At 41.5% G+C, this 14,359-nt stretch overlaps 1 long non-coding RNA gene across 4 annotated transcripts in view; it reads left to right on the forward strand.

The window, feature by feature from the left end:
* Positions 1-14,359, forward strand: part of LOC113259414 (uncharacterized) — a 210,091-nt gene that overhangs the window by 148,553 nt on the left and 47,179 nt on the right. Inside the window, exons 6-7 of one of the 4 annotated variants that reach the window (XR_008958967.1) lie at positions 1,682-1,866; positions 9,419-9,980. The exons of 1 other annotated variant lie outside the window; for it this stretch is intronic. This is a non-coding gene — a long non-coding RNA (uncharacterized LOC113259414). Of the gene's footprint in view, positions 1-1,681; positions 4,457-9,418; positions 9,981-14,359 lie in introns of those variants that run through there. 2 more of the 4 variants (XR_006410145.3, XR_008958965.1) reach the window with 2 other exon arrangements.

A 14,359-nucleotide genomic window follows, 5' to 3' on the forward strand; every position in this document is an offset into this window, starting at 1 on the left:
TGGACCAGATGCTACCTTTTCGGATGAAGTGGAAACCTATTGGGCCGAACGTATTTTATTCAGGAGTCGTTTTGAGGAGCTAAGTCCGAGACTTCTCCAGCTATGAGCACGGGAGCGGGAATGTGGGCGTTCGGAACTCGGAACTCGCTTGGCACCTGAGAGCCCCCTCCCACGCCGACCAGCATCAGCCCGCAGTAAAGGGCTGCTTTTCCCCTTTTCGAGAGTCTTGGCCCTCCCCAGATCCATTCCTCTGCGTGGAGGATTCCTGCGTCTTGGCCTTATTTTAGGTCCCATAATCCTCTCTGGCCTCCCGTTTGGACTCGCCTTTTCAAAATGCCCTCAGTTCTCAGTGACTCAGACTCGGGTTGCTGTTTGCTTCTCCACCCACCACCCTGTAAAGCTCCGGGTGAAGAGCTGCTGGCTGATCCGCGACCTCCGGCCCTGGCCACCCCATCAACAGCAGCCTGGACCAGGAGGTGAGAGCCCCTCTCCCCTCCAGGAAGCCTCACTCTGCATTACGGTTGTCTATTTTCCAACCTCTTATCTGCCTGTCTGTGCTCGGACCCAATGGGCTATATCTGGCGCACTCCTCATGGGACCAAGCCGGTATCTCGGGGTCCTAGATGCTGGGACGGGCAAAGGTGAGTTTTGCTGGCAGGCACCTCAGTTTTCCCCAGTGCCCCGGGCATGTGCCCAACACTCTCCCGTTATATTTGTTTCCTGGATGCATCATTGCCGCTCTCAACAGCCAGCCCAGAGGGAGTGCTAATTCTCAGTTACAGTTTCCTTTTTTGCATTCTCGTTTTAATCACAAGGAACTCTGTGAGAAAAGAAAGTTTTGATTTTTTTTAAGAAGAGTCTAAGTTGAATTTTAGATGCTTGCCTTTGCTGAAAGGCTAGAAGGGGGTTGTAGCATACCCAGTGCACAATGAATTCAGACATACAGAATAAAGAAGACTTTTTAAAGGTACTGTGAACAAAGTTAATGAATCTTGATGTTACTATAATAGGGCCTCTTCTTATCTATACTCACAAAACTCTTAGGATCATAACATATTAGCACTGAAAACAAGAATGTAGAAAATATCATGTCTAATCTGAAAACAAAGACAACAGTACCATCGATACGCACTTGAACTGTTACCATCCAGGGTCTTAAACCTTCTAGAGACAAGGAACTTTCAAACTTACAAAGAAGCCCATTCCAGGTAAAACAGCCCCAACATTGTTAGATTTATTCATTCTCATGTTTAAATGCCACCCTATAATATCATTCTACTGCATTGTTTTGTCTTTTAGAGATCTGTGAAAATTAATGAAATCTTAGAGTTGAAAGAGACATAGACAAAAACCTATTACATGTTACAATTCTTCAGATTTTTTTTTTCTCTCCAAATGAAGCCTCTCTACTTCTTTCAGCTCTTCATTATGTGACATGGTTTTAGATTGCTCTTCATTTTGGTCTCCACCTTTGGGTGCAATTCCTATTAAAATTTCCTTCCCAGGTGGTAATGGTGAAGGCACAGAGTTCGATTGCTCAAGAAGACCCACAGGACCCCATATAGCAATACAGTATAGCAACAACATGAAAATAAAGATACCCAATCACAGCCAAAGGTTGCCTCACACTACAGAGTCTGGACAGTCAGGGCCAGGCTCTAATTAACTTCCTTCTGTGAAGGCCATTCTAGACCTGCTTTCTTCTTGGAGCTGGAACCAACAATGTGTGCGCCGAACACCTTGGAACTAGGGAGCTCAGAATGGATTCTCGACTGGGTTTCTTCTACCTTCCTGGTCACGTACGCCTGTTTCTTGCTGTGTAACCAGATGCAAGGACCAAGCCTCATAGGCTCTCATCAAGACCAGGTGGGTATCATCAATCTCGGTGTTATCAATAAACAATGTTGACAAGCTGGTAAAACCACTCGGAAATTTTCCTTGGACTCGTGTTTACAAAGCAACACTATTATCAGCACATTTCACGGTCTTGACCAGGGGTCAGTGCTGTGTGGATACATCTCTTACTTCAGCAAAACAGCTCAGGCCCACTCCAGTCCTGCTGGAATAACCCCTCACAATAAACCAAGACTGAACACCCACTTCAAAAGTGGTCTGACCGACTCAGAATATGGTACGATCATATCTGTCATATTCTGGACACTATCATCCATGTCTTATTTTAAAATATCTCTGTGATTTTCCCTTTGGGCAGAAATCACTGCTGCCTCCTTCTGTAGGTTCAGACTAAAGATGAGCCACTCTTATCGAGGAAGAAAGTTCAACCAAAGCTTTATTTCTCTAGCTAGTAAGACCTCAAACATGTCTCATCCAGAGAAATTGGGGTGAATTCCAAGGAGCCTCTGGCCTATTTGCTTCTGTGGAAGTGGGAGGCAAGCAAGTGCAACTGGAAAGGTAGATGAGCCAGTAGAATCTGATTGCTGATCATTTCAATACTATTTTAGTCTATTTTTTGCACATTTATTTATTTCATCCTTTTTACAAAAGTAATGCATGCTAACTGTAAAGATCAATGTTTCCTTTAAGCTTAATTGTTTTGTAAAATAAAGGTGGCCAAAGACCCAAACGTTGAAATTCACAGTTTTCTCTGCTTAGGTTGGTGCAGCCCCTGATTTTAGCTGGTCTAACCCAGAAATATGCACATTTTGTACCCGCCGTAGAAATCCTTACACCTTTTCTAACTGAAATGGTAGAGACAATAGATGAATGCTGAGCAGCGTTTGGTAGAAAGGGATTGCCAAATGTTTGGATATTTAGAGCTCAGTACATACAAATAAGTTCTTAGCAGAGCACTACCTTAATAGCTAATAAAAAACTATGGACTATGAGAAACAAACTGAGGGCTTCAGAGGGGAGGGGGGTGGGGGAATGGGATAGACCGGTGATGGGGAGTAAGGAGGGCACATATTGCATGGTGCACTGGGTGTTATATGCAACTAATGAATCATCGAGCCTTACATCGAAAACCGGGGATGTACTGTATGGTGACTAACATAATATAATAAAAAATCATTATTAAAAAAAATAATAATAATAATAAAAAACTGTTTCGGTACAATGTAAATAAATATTCTCTAGTACTGCAACAACAAATCCTATGCAATTGGAAAGAACCATATTCTTTTGAATTTATTTAAATATGAATACAGTTTTGAATTATTTTTAACATTTTAAACCATCTTACTGAAATAAAGTAATTATGTTGGAAGTATCCCTAGGAATTCCTCCTGCTATTATTTGGTTACATTCACGTTAATGGAATAAGAATCCATTTAAAACTACAGAGAAATAGGTTCTACATCTTTCATATATACTTAAATAATCTCCATAGAGACAGACTTCTGGTTCACCCTGCCCAACTATGCTATGCTGTAGTTTAAATCTCTTACCTCTTTTTATCAACCCTTTCTCTCTCTCTCTCTCTCTTTTTTTTAAAGATATATTTTTTATTTATTTATTTGACAGAGAGAGAGGCAGCCAGCAAGAGAAGGACACAAGCAGGGGGAGTGGGAGAGGAAGAAGCAGGCTCCTAGTGGAGGAGCCTGATGTGGGACTCGATCCCAGGACCCCAGGATCACGCCCTGGGCTGAAGGCAGACGCTTAACGACTGAGCCACCCAGGACCCCCCCCCCCTCTTAAATCAAATCTTAATAGAGACTGAGTCTATTGGTCTGGGTCCTCTGTAGCTAGATTACCATATCTTTTTGTTATTACTATCTTTCTTCCCTTGTGCGAAAGAGCACCCCATTCACACTGGCCAATGCTGAATTGTAATGTCCACTTCTAACATCTCCCTTTGAGAGTGCCACACACGCAAGTATCTCTCCACAGGTGAAGAAACTAACCACCACAACAAGTCAACTTACATAAGCTGATCTTGCAAAGCTCTTTGAAGAACAAAAATTTACGTCTTTAATCTCTAAGCAGAGTGAACCCCACATTAGCAGCCCCTCAGAATCATAGACAAGGAATAATAAGCAAATCCGCCTGATGCCTCCTTTCTCCATGAAGTAAGTTATAGAAGGAATGTGTAGAAGTTATGGAAGGAGCAGTGGTGAGAGTAAACTACAGAATTCTGTTGATGGTAGTGTGTTTTAAAACTACTGCAGGGCCAAATTGCTATAGAATTTGTTTCCACAATGTTATTCTTGGAAAATCTTCTATTTGTGGTCATATTTCAGGGTAATCAAGGGACACCCTTGAACCTTATGCAGTGTATTCATTTTTTTTAAAACATGGAAGGATCTTAACTATGAAGATTTCAAAATCGATTTGTTAAGAGTCTCATTATGTTATTTTCTTAGACTCTTTTTTTTTTTTAACGTGGAAGGATCTTAACTATGTAGATTTCAAAATCGATTTGTTAAGAGTCCCATTATGTTATTTTCTTAGACTTTAGGCAACAGAAACAGAAAATATATTGAAATAGAAAAAGAAATTCAGAGGAATAACCCATATCCTGTAGCATATTTAAATAATTCAAGAAAAAGTCTTGATGCTATCTTTCTCCCCTTTTATGTCAATGCCCCATTCTCATTCTCATTTGCTTTTCAGGATTATGATATATTGCTATGTTTTGAAATGTATAATTACCCTAGATTTGTACCCAGAGCTCCTAAAAGAGATTTTGAAAGCACCAACATGGTAATGGAGAGTGAGGTAAGAGGACAAGGGGATGGGTCCTGTGCAAGAAATGGAAGCAGGAGGTCCTGAGCGTTGTTCTCACCCTCAAAGTGTCAGGTCTCTCTCAAATGTGCTCTAACCTTGTTGGGTGTCATATGTACTGTGGTTTGCAGAGGAAAAGCCAAAGAAGCCCCACCAGAGAATCCATCTTTATACATTAAAACCTTTCTCTGTAGAAGGTTCTCCTTAGTTAAGTGGGATCTGAATCAAAGGAGCAGAATCTGAAGGCTTCTTGGTCTAATTCTTGCTCTTCTAACAAACCATGTGATTGCCCAGCTCATTCCATGAGGCTGTGTTTCTGATTCCTCTTTTTACATATGACTCTGAAATGTGAGCATGGGATCTTCTCCTGTAGCACTTACATAGTTCTAGCAGCCAAGGTCGGAGTGCTTGGAAACTGAGGGGTTTCGTGTGCCTAGAAATGGAGAACAATCTCCACGCTCTTGTTTCTGTGATAACAAGAGAAACAAGATGGCAGATTCAGCATTCCTGTCCATTGTGTGTGTGTGTTGGGGGGAGGGTTGGTGGGGGAAATGAGATGGTGGGTGGAGTGAAGGCAAGGAATGGGTAGAAGAAGGAGACTTAGGGAGGAGGAGAAGGCACTGGGAAGTAAGCCCAGGGCTGGTATCTGGGGAAAGGAGAACCAATACCTCTTTTGTTGTCAGGAAAGCCCTGGGCACAAAGGGTGAGTTTGAGTTTCACTTCAGGTCAGTTCAGGGCATTGTGAAAAGGCAGTTCTCAGACAGCAAGCTTAACTGACTGACTCTGAGGTAATTAAATCACTACATTAGGCTGCTGACCATGAAAGCAGAAAAATACAAGCACACAAAAAAGAAGGAAAAAAGCCCTTACATTTGTTTCTAATTATATAATTAAAATGTTTACTGTTCCATGTAATAATTATGTGGCTCATATTTGATCATGATGGAGTTTCTCTAATTAGTTAAAAGTTTTACCCATTCTTCTTGTGGGACAAAATTTGGTTTTATTTAGTCATTTTTCATTCAGGCATGTAAGGCTTCCATGCCATCTGACTTTGTTTTATTCTGGCTGAGGTCTTGGCAACTTCTGTGGTAATTTTCAGTTTTATTTCCTTTCTTTAGTGATGTCTGTAATTGTGGACAGCCAGTTACCTGACGAAAGGATCGTTTCTTAGTCCTCCATTTGCTCTCCTTATGTAAATTTTGTTTCTAACACTCCATGAGGCACAGTAGGTGTCAAACCAGAATAGTTATTCTGCAGTGCTGAGAAGGTCCCCTACAGAGGACCCGGTGGCCTCCACAGCTGCACTGACTGGCTCATTTTTCCTCCTTCCATCACTGTTACCTGTGCTTTTGGTAGCTTTAGATCTTGACTAGTCAGGAGCTGATTCATGACATTGCAAGTTCTCTAGGCACATTATTTCTCTTCCTCCTGGCCTCCTATCTCCTTTTTATTTATCTATTTGTGTTTTGCTATTTTACAGATGACGGCCAACAGTCATCAGAATAATGTGCGTGGAAAGAAAAATGACAAAAGGAAAAGCAGTCACATACTGTACTTTGTTCCTTGCTCTGGTTAATAGTGGTGGAAGAGAGTATGCTGAAATTTAGGACTAAAATTAGATCTGACTTTTAGCTACGTAATTCAATGATCTATTGTCTGTTATTTCAAATAAATACAGTTTGGTGGGGGAAGTGGGTTTAGAGTAGTGCTGAGAATTCTTAATAATCTAATGCGGGACAAAGATTGTTTCCTTTACATAAGGCAGACGCCATATTGATGGTCTGTAGTGAGGTGAGGAAACTGAAACAGCTCCAGGGGGGAATACAATCTGCTGGTCACACAATGTCTTGTTTCTCTGGGGAGAAAGGCACTGTATCACTTCGTGGAGGCCCGGAAAGTCTGTCCAAGCAGAGCGAGTTCAGACCATAGAGGTGGGCCAGCCGGCCTCCCCACTGCATTCTGGGAGTGGGTAGGGCCGCATGGAGGGAAGGGAAGGTAGCGCACAGGTTCGGGGTACAGCCGGTGGAACTGGAGAAGCAGCTGGGGGTTTTGTCCTGATATTCACTTCCCATTTACCCTGGTTCTGCAGTAGGCTACCCACTTCAGAGAAGGAGCTTGGTACCTATCAATGTGACAGTAAACTGATAAACTATTTTTTTTCCTCTTCCAGTGTGCTAATAAGAAAAGATTAGTGCAGTAGTTCTCTATCCCAGGGCAGTTTTGTCCCCCAGGAAACATTTGGTAACATCCAGGGACACTTTTCATTGCCACAGCGGGGGGTCACTACTGGCATTGAGTGGTTAGAGAACAGGGATGATGCCAGACATACTACAGTGCACAGGGCATACCTGCACAGCAGAGAATAGTGTGGAGGTTAGGAATTTCTGGATAGAGGCATCTATTTAGAGTCCCTAATTCCCCTTCCAGGTTAGAGATACACTTGTTAAAAAATACTTTTCTGGAAACACCCATCCATGCATCTCCCAATGTGGTCAAGACAACTAAAATATGCCAGAAAAGTAGAGGGCCCCTACTTTTCAGTGTCTCTGGGGATGTTAATAGATGTTTTTCCTACTTGTTGTTCCTCCTACTTTTCCTACTTTCCTACATTATTTGGAAATGTACTCTGTAGTGATTTCAGATCACTTTTAATGAGCTAAGATGCTACAATGCATCTCTTTTATTGTAGCTTTCATACTTTTTGCATTTGCTTTCTGCCTTCTCATTTTTAGCTTTTATAGAATTTCAGTAATAATAAACTGTAATGTCTTCCCCATAATGTTTTGCTGAATAAAATATTCTGGCCCTCCTCAGTCTGTTGAAAAAAAAAAAAAACACATAAAAGAAATTTATTTATTCCTATACAAAAGGAAGCAATACTAGGGGATGATTTTACCTTGAAATAAAAGTAAGTTCACTCAGAGAAGTTCATATGTGATTCTTAATATAGAGAGATTTTTTTAATGTGGAAATAGGGTATTTTTTAACATTTTAAAATCTAGTTATTGACACATATCTCTTGAATAGTAAAAGACAGAAATCTTTTTGAGATAATTTAGTTGAACCTCCTAATTTTATAAGTGATAAAAACAGGAACCAGAGAAACGAAGTGACTTGGCAGGAATTTACTCCTAAGGCCAGAACCAGCGATCCAATGTCACAGGCAGTTCCCTTTTCAAGCATGCCACATTACTAGAAGGCTGGATCCTCTAGTAACAGACACGAATTTTTTTTCAGACACAATTTTTTTTTTTCTAAATTTGGGAAATTATCTTGGGAGATTTAATTAATGAGTATTTTGAAAAAATTAGTCTGTATCTATACTGGGCAGAAATATTTATCATATATATATCAGATATCTGATATCTATATCACAGATACAGATATCAGATATATATGTGGATAGATCTATCTATCTATCTATCTATCTGAGGGAGGTCTGTGCTTTTTCTCTGAAAGCAAATTGGTATATAATCAGTTCATGAAAAAGGTCAGTCTGCTAAACTCATTGGTGATTCCTAAGAATTCATCTTAAAACTCTTTCTTAGACTAATTGACTACATACTTTTATCTGTTCTCCCTGCTACCCACCCAGTGTCTTCACAGAAAAATCTTACTTTATTGTAGCCTCAGGGGAGACCCCCAACCACATGGCTCTCATATTAGTTTTCTTGGCTGCCATAACAAATAGTATAAACTGGGCAGCTTAAAACAACAGCAATTTATTCTCTCACAGTTCTGGAGACCAGAAGTCCAAAAATCAAGGTGTTGGCAGGGCTATGTTCCCTCCAAAGGCTCTCAGGTGGATTCTGTTCCTTTCTTCTTTCAGCTTCTCGTAAGTGTTAGCATCACTCCGATCTCTGCCCCTGTTCTCACATCACCTTCTCCTGTGCGTCTCTGTGTGCTGTCTCTCGTAACGACAGCTGTCCTTGGATGGAGGGCCCACGCTAAAACCGGGATGATCTCAATATCTTTAATTACATCTGAAAAGACCTTTTTCCCAAATAAGGTCACACTCATAGGTTCTGGGGATTAGGGTGGGGACATTCTTTTGGGGGGGTCTGTGGGGATGGAGGTGGGGGTGGACACCATTCAAGCCACTATACTTCCTGTTCTACAAACAGCACAGTCAACTGTGCAGTCTTGTTGTCTCACAATTAGGGTGACCAATTGTTCCAGTTTTCCCTGCATGACCGATTTTCTGAAAGTAGGACTTCTAGTGTTGAAGCAGAGGAAGGTGCATCCCAGGGAAACTGGGAATGTTGGCTACCCTATAACAGAACAAAGAGCCCGAGTGACCAATATCCCCATCCTTGAAGCTTGGAAGTCGTTAAAGGATGTCAAAGCACCAGAAAGCAAACACCTCTGAGAAAAGGTGGATTGGCCCCGGGTGCCCCTTCTCCGCCTTTTGACCTCTGCTTTGACAGCGGAGAAGAGCGAGGCAGAAGCTTCTGCTGGAAGGAGAGGCCTAAGGAGAGCAGTTCTGTCTGTCAGAACCACTCTCCAGACTTAATTTCTGCTCTTTCATTCCCCGCGCGCCCTCGCCTCCCCTCTTAGCTGTTGCTGTTCTGAAAGCGGCCGAGGCAGAAGCAGCTGGCTAGTTAAGTTCAGTCACCTGGCCAGTGGTCCCTCAGCAAAGTGTTTTTTGTGGACCTAGTCATGACTTACATTGTGCTAAAATTCCCTTCCTTTTTTTCTCCCCCACCCCCTCCCTCATTAACCACCCCTTCAGCCTCCGCCTCAGGAGAGTCAAGAGAAGCAGTGGGTAAAGCTGGAGCTTTGATCTTCTAAGAGGCAGTGTCCCTTTCTCTGTCCATTTGGACCAGGGGTCACTGGGCAAGCAGCAGCACAGCTGACCTCTCTTTGAAGAGTTCAGCAGAGCCAAGGACACTGGAAGAGGTCTGGCATTTGCTTGCTGTGGAGATGTCTACGTGCAGAGGCCATCCACTGTGTTCTAATGACTTCTGTCTGCAGAGAATAAGATAATCCTGTCTTCACACCAGCTTTATGAGCTTCTGGCACTGCGCATACCTTCTCCCGACCTGTGGCTTCATGCAGATGGGGCTATATCTGGTTGCATCTTTAATAACCCCATTTTATTCACCAGGCTGAAAAAGATAAGACTGGAGGGAAACAGCTGCTTTGGATCAAGTTTGAAGCAGTAAATTAAACACAAAAGTAACATGAATGGAATGGGGGGATCGGGACATGATCTTAATGATGAAATGACTACACTACACGGTCTGCTTTTGTCACAGATTAATTTCATCTCTCCTTTACACTGATTTTACACATTGTCAGATGAAAAATTTTAATTACTTAATTCAGTGATTTACAAAAAATCTTTTGATCATTATCACTTGTAGTTGTGATGGTTTAAAATTTATATGCAATAATTTTTTGTTGTCAAAAGTAAATATTTTTGGAAATTAGATATTCCTGAGAACCGGTTTTCATTTATTTATTCATTTATTCATTCATTCCATCTTGATTTATTTACAGTGTTTTGGAGTGTTTAGCTTCGGCTACTTTTCTTAGTGGTTGTTCTCTGATTACAATATGCTTATGTAATTTAACACAGTCTACTGGTATCGACTTATGTTTGACTACCTACTTTGTAAATATAATTTCCTTTATATACATTAACGACCATATCAGATGGCTTTATGAATTTTGCTTTAAACATCAAATATAATATAGGAAACTCATGAAAAGGAGGATAGTCTATTATACTTGCCCATTTTGCTCATTACCTATTTTTACCCATTCTCGTGTTCTATTTTAACTTTCTGAAATGCCAAGCCTCCTTCTATTATCATTTTCTTTATGTATAGAGAACTTCCTTTAGCCGTTTTTAAAGGCTGATTTTCTTCATCTGAAAATGTCTGTATTTTCCCTTTGTTGCTGAAGGGTATTTTCACCAGATAAAGAAAACGTGGTTGACAGTTCTTTTCTTTTAGTGCTTGAAAAATATTGTTCTGTCCTTTGTGGTTTCAGATGAGGAATCCCTGTAATGTGTCATTTTTTTTCTGGATGATTTCAAGGCTTTTTTCCTTTGTTTTAAGTTTTCAGAAGTTTGATTATGGTATATCTTGGTGTGGATTTCTTTGGGTTTATTCTATTTGGGGTTCAGCCTCTTGAATATAAAAGTTTATGTCTTTCTCCAAATTTGGGCAGTTTTCACTCATTGATGTCTTTGAAAACATTCCAGCCTATGCTCTCCTTTCCTTCTGGGACTTAAATGATACTATTAGCTTTTTTTTTTTTCCTTAATGTTCTACAGGTCCCTGAGACTCTGTTCATTTTTCCCTACTCCATTTTTCTCCCTATTGTTCAGAATAAGTAAATCATTTTGATCTGTCCTCAAGTTCAATGATATTATCGTGTCATCTCCACTCTGCTGTGACACCTATCCAGGGAATTTTTTATTTCTATTATTTCGGTTATTTCTATTCTTTGTAATTTCTATTCCTTTGCTGATATTTTCTGTATTTTTCATTCGTTTCAAGAGAATTCATAATTGCAAGTTGAAGCATTTTTATGATGGCTTCTTTAGAATTCTTGTCAGATAATTCCAACATCTGATTCATCTTAGTGTTGGCATCTGTTGATTATCTTTTCTCACTCAAGTTGTGATTCTCATTGTTCTCAGTATGACCCAAGATTGATCTCTTTTTTTTTTTTTTTTGTATCATGGAATTTGGAGTATTATATTATGAAGCTCTGTATCCATTTACTGTCTCCTATTTAGCAGGCAGTCTCCTGCTGAGGTGTAGCTTGAGGGTTGGGTGAGTGCCTGTGCTGAGCTTCATGCGGGGCCTGCTGACACTATCCCAGCAAGTGGAGCCCTTGTTCACACTGCCTCGTTGCAGACATGTGGGGCGGTGCTTCAGTTTCCCTTCATCCCACTGACGTCTTCCAGGAGAAAGCGGGGCATGGCCTTTTTGTTTCTGAATCAGGGTGTAAGTTCAGCTCCCCTGGGCCCTATCAACAACAAAGAAGAGAAATGGGGGGTGAGAAAAGACTCCTTCTGATACTTACCATCTCATTGGTGCTGACTGGGGGTATAAAGGCTTAGCTTCTCTCTGAACCCACTGATAGAGGGAGCAATGGGGAGCTAAACTGTGGACTGGTCTTGTTTTGTACTATCTTATTCAGTCTCCATTATGCCAGCTGGAGAAAGGAAGATTAGTTTACTGCTCAGCCCCACCAACACTACCTGGGAGGGGGATCAGAATGTCTCATTCATTCGTTTATTTAAGTGGAATTTGTTAAACACTTTTTATATCCCCGAGACATTAAAAAAGATTCATAGGATCAGTAAGGAACCAAGACAAGGTTGGATCTCTTCCTTTGTGAACTTGCAGTCTAGTAAGGGAGACAGACATTAAAGAAATAAATTCCTAAATAAATATTTAAATCGGGTAAGGTGCCAAAAAGGACTTTCAAAGGGAAAGGTAGAGAACTCTTTACAGAGAAAGCGAATTTTAATTAAATCTTGATTGAATAGGAGTTGGCTTGATGAAGGGAGTTCCAGGGAGAAGGAAAGAATAGCTGTTGCAAAGTTCATAAATTGAGAAGGACCGGAACCATAGCACTGTCAAAAGGAACTATAATACAAGTAGCATGCACAATTTTCTAGTAGCCACAATAAAAAAAGGGAGGAAGGGAACGAATGAAGTTAATTTTAATGATACATTTTATTTAACCTCAAATATCCCCCAATGTTATCATTTCAACATGTGAGCAGTTGAAATAATTAATGAAATTATTTTATATTCTTGTGTTCATACCAAGTCTGTGGTCATTGAGGTGGTTGGACATGGAGAGCCTGGGCATGGGGAGACTTGAACTAGGCAGATGCATATGCCAGGTGAGAGGTGATTAGTCAGTGAGGATGACAAGAGAGTAGTTTGGAGGGAGAGTTCAAAGAGAGAATCGCGGGAATCCACAAGATTTGGAACCTGACTTGTGGCGGTGATGGCTTACGGTTTAGTATGGGCGTATCTCCAGTCCTTGCTGTGAGCACCAGAGCAAGAGAAGCTGGGGGTAGGAGGGATGTTTGTTTTAGACAAATTGAGACTGAGGTGCCCAGAGGACATCTTGTGAACTAAGACCTCTGACAGAAAGAGGTGATAATTAGTGCCTCTCCCACAGTTTGCACAGACATGGCAGAGAGGGAGCTCAGGACCGGCCACTTCTCTGCATGTCCGTGGTTTAGGACCAGTTCCCCAGGAGGTGACACAACAGCAGCACAATGAATCGACCACGTGATAACATGGACAGAGATGGGAATCGATTTCTTTTTTTTTTTTTTGAAGTCTTTAACTGCAAAACAGACTCTCACCTAACGGCTAATAGTTGCTTAGAGCAACAGAGAGGACCAGCCCATTTCTCAAAATTTTTCCCAACCATTGAGTCAAAGAGCTGACGAGCACGAAGAGGTGGGGTGCCGGTCCCTGCGTGGGGCTTTTCTCCCGATTCCAGCTGTTCCAGCGTTTCCAACCCTGCCTGCTGCTTTGCTCATTTGTGACTCTGCCCCCACTCAGTTACAGTTCACCAGCTGGCCTGAGTGGCCATAGATATCGGAAAAAACATGTCGCCTTGGCTTTTTAGGAGAAAAATCAGTATTCAAAAAATAAATGTGGGATTCTGGATGCAGAGCTCCCACTGCAATCCGGGAGCTCATTGGACCTGATAGGCATCCCCTATTATTGCTTTACTTGGGAGAAGAGTCGGAAAATAGTAATAGTGCATATTTAGGAAGCATTTACTGGTATCAAACCCTATGCTAGGGGCTCTACAAACACTCCCATTTAATTCTCACAACGCTGTAACACAGTTATAATTTTCTGCTTTTTAATGATAAAGAAATTGAAGTTCAAAAAGCTGGCTACCTTGCCATAGGTATAGGGCCAGAAGGTGTCAGAAGCTCCGAGCCGAACCTAATCCTAGCCAATCGCAAAGCCCTCACTCTTCATGCTACGCTAGACCCTGTCGACCTGTTTGGGGAAGGCTTGCCATCTAAGGGCAAGCATCACAGCTGGCCGATCTCTTGTGTGATGTCCCCGAGGGGACATGGTACTGTATCAGTGTGAGGATCTCATGGTGATGTGAACAACGGCAGTGAGAAAATCTCTAGGGTTTGAGGTCTGACCCCCATCCTTGGGAAAAGCAGTGCGGGGATGTGGAAGGGGGTTGGGTGTAGGACAAAGGCTCGTGTCCAGGGTAAGGAGGGAGCTCTGGGGGTGCAATAGAACACCCTCCTGGATACTGAAGTATATTGGCTGAAGGATGCTTTTTGGAACAACACTGTGTGGTATTCACTGAATATTCTTCCACTGATCTGTAAGGGGAGAAACCTCCCTCAATTTCTCTAGGAGTGGGAAAGAGAGCAGAACTGGATGCTTAAAAAAAACCCAAAAACTGAGAGAGAAGGGCACCTGATTTGGAAGCCCAGTTAAAGAATTGCAACAAGTTCCAAGAGGAGAACTCTCAAGGACCATTGCTATGTGACCTTAGTAAGCTACTTAACCAACCTAAAATCTAATTTCTCTACTTGTGAAATGGGGAGAGTAATGACACTGTGTGGTGGTTATTGGGATTAAATAAGATAATGTACATGAACCACTTGGTACAATAAATCTAATTCCCCTTCCTTCTTGCCTTTCTC

This window comes from Ursus arctos, unplaced genomic scaffold (assembly GCF_023065955.2).
Source record: "Ursus arctos isolate Adak ecotype North America unplaced genomic scaffold, UrsArc2.0 scaffold_13, whole genome shotgun sequence".
NCBI classification, from domain to species: Eukaryota; Metazoa; Chordata; class Mammalia; order Carnivora; family Ursidae; genus Ursus; species Ursus arctos.